The sequence below is a fragment of the Canis aureus genome, chromosome 14 (genome assembly GCF_053574225.1).
Source record: "Canis aureus isolate CA01 chromosome 14, VMU_Caureus_v.1.0, whole genome shotgun sequence".
NCBI lineage: Eukaryota > Metazoa > Chordata > Mammalia > Carnivora > Canidae > Canis > Canis aureus.
The window spans coordinates 7,894,893-7,901,876 of record NC_135624.1 but is presented as its reverse complement, the minus strand read 5'-3'; the positions used below and the strand labels follow the sequence as shown (position 1 = coordinate 7,901,876).

The 6,984-nt window shown below is 39.3% G+C and overlaps 1 pseudogene; it reads left to right on the top strand.

The window, feature by feature from the left end:
- Positions 1-1,416: 1,416 nt before the first annotated feature.
- Positions 1,417-2,126, top strand: LOC144282830 (MICOS complex subunit MIC26 pseudogene; annotated as a pseudogene).
- The last annotated feature ends 4,858 nt before the right edge of the window (positions 2,127-6,984 follow it).

Sequence of the window (6,984 nt, the reverse complement as noted above, 5' to 3'; positions counted from 1 at the left end):
AGTAAGCTTTTTACTAAACTCCTAAACTTCAATGACAGAAGATTAAGACTCATTTTATTTTTAAAGATTTCATTTATTTATTCATGAGAGACACACAGAGAGAGTCAGAGACACAAGCAGAGGGAGAAGCAGGCTCCACGCAGGGATCCCGACGCCGGAAGTGGGATGCGCAGGATGTGGGATTCGATTCCTGGTCTCCAGGATCACACCAGGATCACATCCTGGGCTGAAGGCGGCGCTAAACCCCTGAGCACCACCCCCACACCGCGGCTGCCCTTTTTAAAAAAAAGTCATTCCCCTTTCTGAATATTTGCAATATGTACCAAGTGTTTGGGGGCTTTTTAAACATCATTTTATATTCCTTTTTTAAAAAGCCTATGTGACATGGTATTATAAAAACTCCACAAAAAAAAAAAAACTATTAGAATAAACAAATTCAGTAAAGCTGCAAGACACAAAATCAATATAAAAATCTACTAGGTTTCTATACACTAAAAATAAACTATTAGAAAGAGAAATTAAGAAAATAATCTCATTTACAATTACATCAAAAAGAATAAAATACCTAGGAATAAACTTAACCATGGAGGTGGAAGACCTGTACACTGAAAACTCTAAGACCTTGATGAAAGAATTTAAAGATGACACAAATGAATGGGAAGATATGCTGTGCTCATGGATTGGAAGAACCAATATTGCTAAAATGTCCATACTTCTCAGAGCAATCTATAAATTCAATGCAATCTCCATTAAACTTCCAATGACATTTTTCACAGAGCTAGAATAAATAATTCTCAAATTTGTATGGGACAACAAAAAAACCACAATCGCAAAAGTAATCTTGAGAAAGAAGGATGAAACTAGAGGCATCATACTTCCTGATTTCAAACTATTATAGTAATTATAGTGCAATATTGACATAAAAACAGATGCATAGATCAGTGAAACAGAACAGAGAACTCAGAAATAAACCCACATGTATACAGTCAAGTACTGATGACAAAGAAACCAAGAATATACAGTGAAGAAAGCACTGTATCTTCAATAAATGGTGTTGAGAAAGCTGGACAGCCACATGCAAAAGAATGAAAATAAACCACTATTTTAAATCAAACACAATAACTAACTCAAAATACATAAAGACTTAAATGTAAGAGCAGAAACCATAAAACTCCTACAAGAAAACAGGTAGTAAGCTCATTGCCATTGGTCTTGGTGATGACCTTTTGTATCTGACACCAAAAGCAAAAATAAGTAAGTAGGACTACATCAAGCTACTGCAATGCTAAGGAAACCATCAACAAAATGAAAAGGCAACCTACTGAATGAGATGAAATATTTGCAAATCATATATATGATAATAGATTAATATCTAAAAACCTCCTATAGCCCACTGGAGCCACCTCTGCCAGCAACATGTTCAAGGTAATTCTGAGGTCTGGGGGGCCAGCCAGCCTGAGTCAGCTCACCTTCAAAGTATATGCATCACCTAAAAGGGACTCACCTCACAGAACTCCTGTGAAGGTTAATGAGCTTTCACCCTACTCAGTTCCCGAGGTCAATCTAAATATGTGGAGGAGCCAAGGACCCAACTTGAAGAAAGCATTTCACATCTCTGACATTATTGCAAACCATATACAAGTTGATGTCAGGAAATGTACTCACAAATGAAGCCTAAGATGCAGAGCTTGGTCCAATGGGGGTTAGACAGCTATGAATATCTCCAAAATGCACCTCCTGGATTTTTTCCAAGACTTGGTGTTATTGGTTTTGCTGACATTTTTGGACTCTTTTTGGGTAGAGATTCAAAAATAAAGAAGCTGGTGTATCCACCTGGGTTCATGGGACTAGCTGCCTCTCTTTATTATCCACAACAAGCCATCGTATTTGTCCAGGTCAGTGGGGAAAAATTATATGACTGGGGTTTATGAGGATACATAGTCGTAGAAGATTTGTGGCAGGAGAACTTTCAAAAGCCAGGAAATGTGAAGAATTCACCTGGAAATAAGTAGAACGCTCCATGCTCTGCCCATTTTAATCAGTTATAGGTAAACATTGGAAACTCCATGCATTTTCTACAGAAGAATGGCAGAGAAGTCAGTACTGAATGTAGTAAATTGGCTTTCTTCTTCCGGAAAAACTATACTAGGCTTCTTTGTTATCTTGGGTGATGCCATACTACAAGTGGACTAATCAGAAATCCTTTCACCTAGAGATAATGTCCAGCATTAGAACTCCTCGTTCTCCGTTCTCATGTTGCTATTTATGTACATAATTAAAATTCCAAATTAAAAAAAATTCATATAACTGAATAGCAAAAAACAATCCAATTAAAAAATGGGCGGGGGCGTCTGGGTGGCTTCGTCAGGTGGTCAACTCTTGAGATCAGGTAGTGATCTCAGGGTCCTGGGATTTCCTGGGGTCAGGCTCTGAGCTCAGTGAAAAGTGTGCTTCAGGATTCTCTCTCCCTCTGCCCCCCTCCCCTCAAATAAATAAATAAATCTTTGAAAAAAAAAATGGGCAAAGAATCTGAATATACGTTTTTCCAAAGAAGACAATGATGGTCAACAGGTACATGAAAAGGCACTCAAATCACCAATCATAGGGAAATGCAAATCAAAGCTACAATGAGATATCACTTCACATCTTTTAGGATGGCTATTATTGTTTTTAAAAGATTTTATTTATTTTCTATGAGAGACCAGAGACACAGGCAGAGGGAGAAGCAGGCTCCTTGGGGGGAGCCTGATGTAGGACTCTAGCCCTTGACCCTAGGATCATGACCTGAGCCAAAGGCAGATGCTCAACCACTGAGCCACTCAGGTGTCCCAGGATGGCTATTAAGAAGGAAGGAAGGAAGGAAGGAAGGAAGGAAGGAAGGAAGGAAGGACGAACACGAGTGTTGGCAAGGATGTAGAGAAAAGGGGAACCCTTGTAACCTCTGCTGGGTATGTAAATTGGTACGGCCATTATAGAAAACCATATGGAGGTTCCACCAAAAATTAAAAATAGAACTCCCATATGATCCAGCAATTCCATTTCTGGATATATATATATATATATATATATACCCTGAAATCAGGATCTCAAATTGCTATCTGCTCTCCCACATTCACTGCAGCATTATTCACAATAGCCAAGACACAGAAGCAACTTTATTACCACTATCAGATGAAAGAATGAAAAAAAAACACATACATATACATAGTATAATACTATTCAGCAATAAAAAAAGGAAGGAAATCTACATCAAAATGATGGACCTTGAGGGCATGCTGTGTGCCAGTCCCAGCCTATCCGTAACCAATGTGGCACCTGAACCAGCCCTTGTGGTTCTTACTATGATTATGATTGCAAGATGCCCTCAGCAATAACCATCAGGAAACTTTGAAAGAAACAAGGTTAATTACTAATAGTACCTAGAAATTACATGACATATCTGTGGCTACACAGGGAGGTTGTGGGTAGAGAGAAATAGAGGGCATGCATGGCCCTAGGGTTCTGATTTCATTAGGATTGAGGATGAAGGCCCAGGGTTCAGGCTCACTTTTTATTGGCAAATTATTTAAGCAGAAGAGAGGGTATATAAAGTGTAGAAAGAGAAAAAAAGCAAGTGGCTCAAGTGGTCACTTATCAAAACCAACCAATATCTCTAAAATAAAGGAGATTGGAGGGGGGTTTGGGTCTGACTCTTTATTTAGTTCTTTGGCTGACAAGTGTTTATTCAAGATAGCCATCTTTGAAGTAGATGCCTCTTTGAAGTAGATGCCTCAGCAATCAGAGCTGAAGTGAGGCACTTGTACTACAAAAAAAGTGCCAAAAGTCAGGGCTTATACTACAGGGGAATTATATTAAGTGAAATAAATCAGACAGAGAAAAAAAAATATATGATCTCACTTATATGTGGAAACTAAAACAAAAACAAAACAAAAAAGGAACTCACAGACAACAGATTGTTGGTTGCCAGAGGCAGGGTTGGGGGAATGGTAGGTGAGCAAAATGGGTGAAGGTGGTCAAAAGGTACAAACTTCCAGTTATAAAATAATAAGTCCTTGGGGATGCAATGTACAGCATAGTGACTGTAGTTAATAATACTGTGTACTGTGTATTTTAAAGTTGCTAAAAGACTGGATCTTAAAACTTCTCATTCAAGAAAAAGAACTATGATTATGCCTGTGATCATTTCATAGAATACACAAATATTGAATCATATGTTGTACATCTGAAACTAATGTCACATGTTAATAACTACTCAAAAAATGGTTTATCCTATACATTCATATCATCAGTATCTTTGAGCACTCAGTTGCCATAAGTGACAGTAAGCTCTGTGACCATCACTCCCCTCTGCACTCTTTTTTTTTTCCCTCTGCACTCTTTTCATGTAAAAATGAAAAAGGATGAGGGTGGGGATCCCTGAGTGGCTAGCGGTTTAGCGCCGCCTTCAGCCCAGGGCCTGATCCTGGAGACCCGGGATCGAGTCCTACGTCGGGCTCCCTGCATGGAGCCTGCTTCTCCCTCTGCCAGTGTCTCTGCCTCTCTCTCTCTCTGTCTGTCTCTGTCTCTCTCTGTGTGTGTCTAATGAATGAATAAATAAAATCTTTAAAAAAGAAAAAGAAAATGATGAGGGCAAATATCTAAATTTTCAAAAGTGGTCAGATGGTTTGTGGATAGGCCAGAACCCTGAAATAATGTTTTTCTGTCTTTGAAAACCCCTGTCCATCCTCTTCATTAAGTAGAAAAATCTGTGGTCCTCCTTTGTGTCTTATAAAATTGAAGAAAAAACAAAAAGAAATCAAGCGAAGGGGGAAACAGGAGCTTTTTCTTTCTTTTTAAAAAAATTCCAAAAATTCCATTCATTTATTTATTTCAGAGAGAGAGTGCACAAGCAAGGGGAGGAGCAGAGGAAGAAGGAGAATCCCAGATAGACTCCACGCAGAGTGCAGAGCCCAACGTCAGGCTTGATTCCAGGACTCAAGTCAAAACCAAGAGTTGGACGTTTAACTGACTGAACCACCCAGGCGCCCCTGGGGCTTTGTTTCTTAACAGCATGATTTTTTTTAATTTTTAAAAATTTATTTATGATAGTCACACACAGATAGAGAGAGGCAGAGACACAGGCAGAGGGAGGAGCAGGCTCCATGCACCAGGAGCCCGACGTGGGATTCGATCCCGGGTCTCCAGAACCGCGCCCTGGGCCAAAGGCAGGCGCTAAACCGCCGCGCCACCCAGGGATCCCTAACAGCATGATTTGATATATGCACTCTTATCCCCCATCCCTTAAGAATCATGGTTCGGTCCTGTTTCAGTTAGTGATTACCCTTCAACAAAACAATAAAATCAGAAAGGTATTTTGTAATATTCATTTGGCCTAACTTTAAATATTTGACTATATTTTTGTGCATGGATATATTTTCATGATTTAAATCAATAATTTCAATTAGTTGATTCAGATTGAGGTGTGGTCTGAATGACAAAAATAGCTTGCACATTTTCATAAAGGTGAATGTAAGCAGTTACACCGCAGAGTTCAATGCCTTGAATTTAATCAGCTTTTTATTTTATCAAATAAATGTTTTGATGTTAGCACTACCCAAAATTGAGTTATATGTTTTTATTCATTCATGTGAACAATATACTTTTTAGTGTTTCAGGACTAAATATATTTTTAAAAGGCACTCTCCTTAAGTAGAGACATGCTGCATTCTGAGGCTTATGGAGGACAAAGGAATTAGGAGAAAAGTGTGAAGTCATGAAAATATATAACTAAAATCATCAGCAAATATTCCACCAGGAATGCAAGTCTGGGTTTTATTTTATGTCAACAAACATTTAATGAGCACCCACTATGTGCCAAGAGCTAAATGTTGAGCTTGGCTTCTTTCTCTGCCATGGTCACTTCCAATTCCATGATTATAATATCATTTAGGACCAATATTTAAATAGCACTTGCAAATGAATTATACTTTCACTTACATTAAATTCAAGATAAATAACATTACTGTGTATTTATTAAATTATCTATATGTAGAAATATACACAGATACTAATTCATAATGACAATGTGTATGGAAGCAGGTAGTTATGGCAGCCACGGAAATGAGGAACACAGTCTTCTAAGAACCCCAGCTGCAGCCCCAGGTCCACCACCAGGCTCCTGCCAAGGCTACACGTTCTTCAGCTGTTCCCAGCCAAAGACTGAGCACAGTAGGGGTCTTAGCTCTGACCCATCCCTGAAGGATTAAGGAATTCTCTAACAGGCAACTTTGGCTCAAGGACTCCCCATTGGCTTGGCTAAAGCTTACTTAGAACTAAGGCTCCCTTGTCACAGGTATCAAACCTACAATATATACAGAGGGCTGTCCTTGTGTACTTCTGCTGTCTTTTTATTTTTTTGGCTCCCTGCCCTTTAACCTTCCACAGAAAATAAATCTCTTGCTTTGCCTCACCCTATCTTGGCATCTGTTTCTCAGAAAACCTGAATAGAACCTGGTACTAAGAGTAGTGCAAAAAAATAATAGGTAAGATGGAGTTTGGAGACAGGCTCACTCACTGCCTGACTGATAAAAATGGCCCCATTCTGAGTGGCCAAACTGCTAAAGATTTCAGTGTGATGACCTAGGAAAATGTCCTGTTGGGAGGAACTACCCTTGTAGGTGTAATGATTCAAGCATTTGAAAGGGATGAAGGCACAACATCTCCAAGGACATCAGAATTGCTGGTTATTAAGTTGTACTGGTGCCTGGCAGAGGAATAAAGAAGAAACTGAGGACCATTAATGAAAGTTTCAATGTGAGAATCAGAGACGGGACTCTGCTAGTTTACAAGGCAGCCCTTCCCTCCTGCAGTGAAGGTGCCCACAAAGCTGAGGAGCATAGAATCTGATCATGAGAGCTGCACAGCTCCTGACATTTAAATGCTCAGTCAGTGTAGTCTGTTTTGCTAAGGACAGGGCTCTGGTAGGGAAAACATATGAGGTGAGGA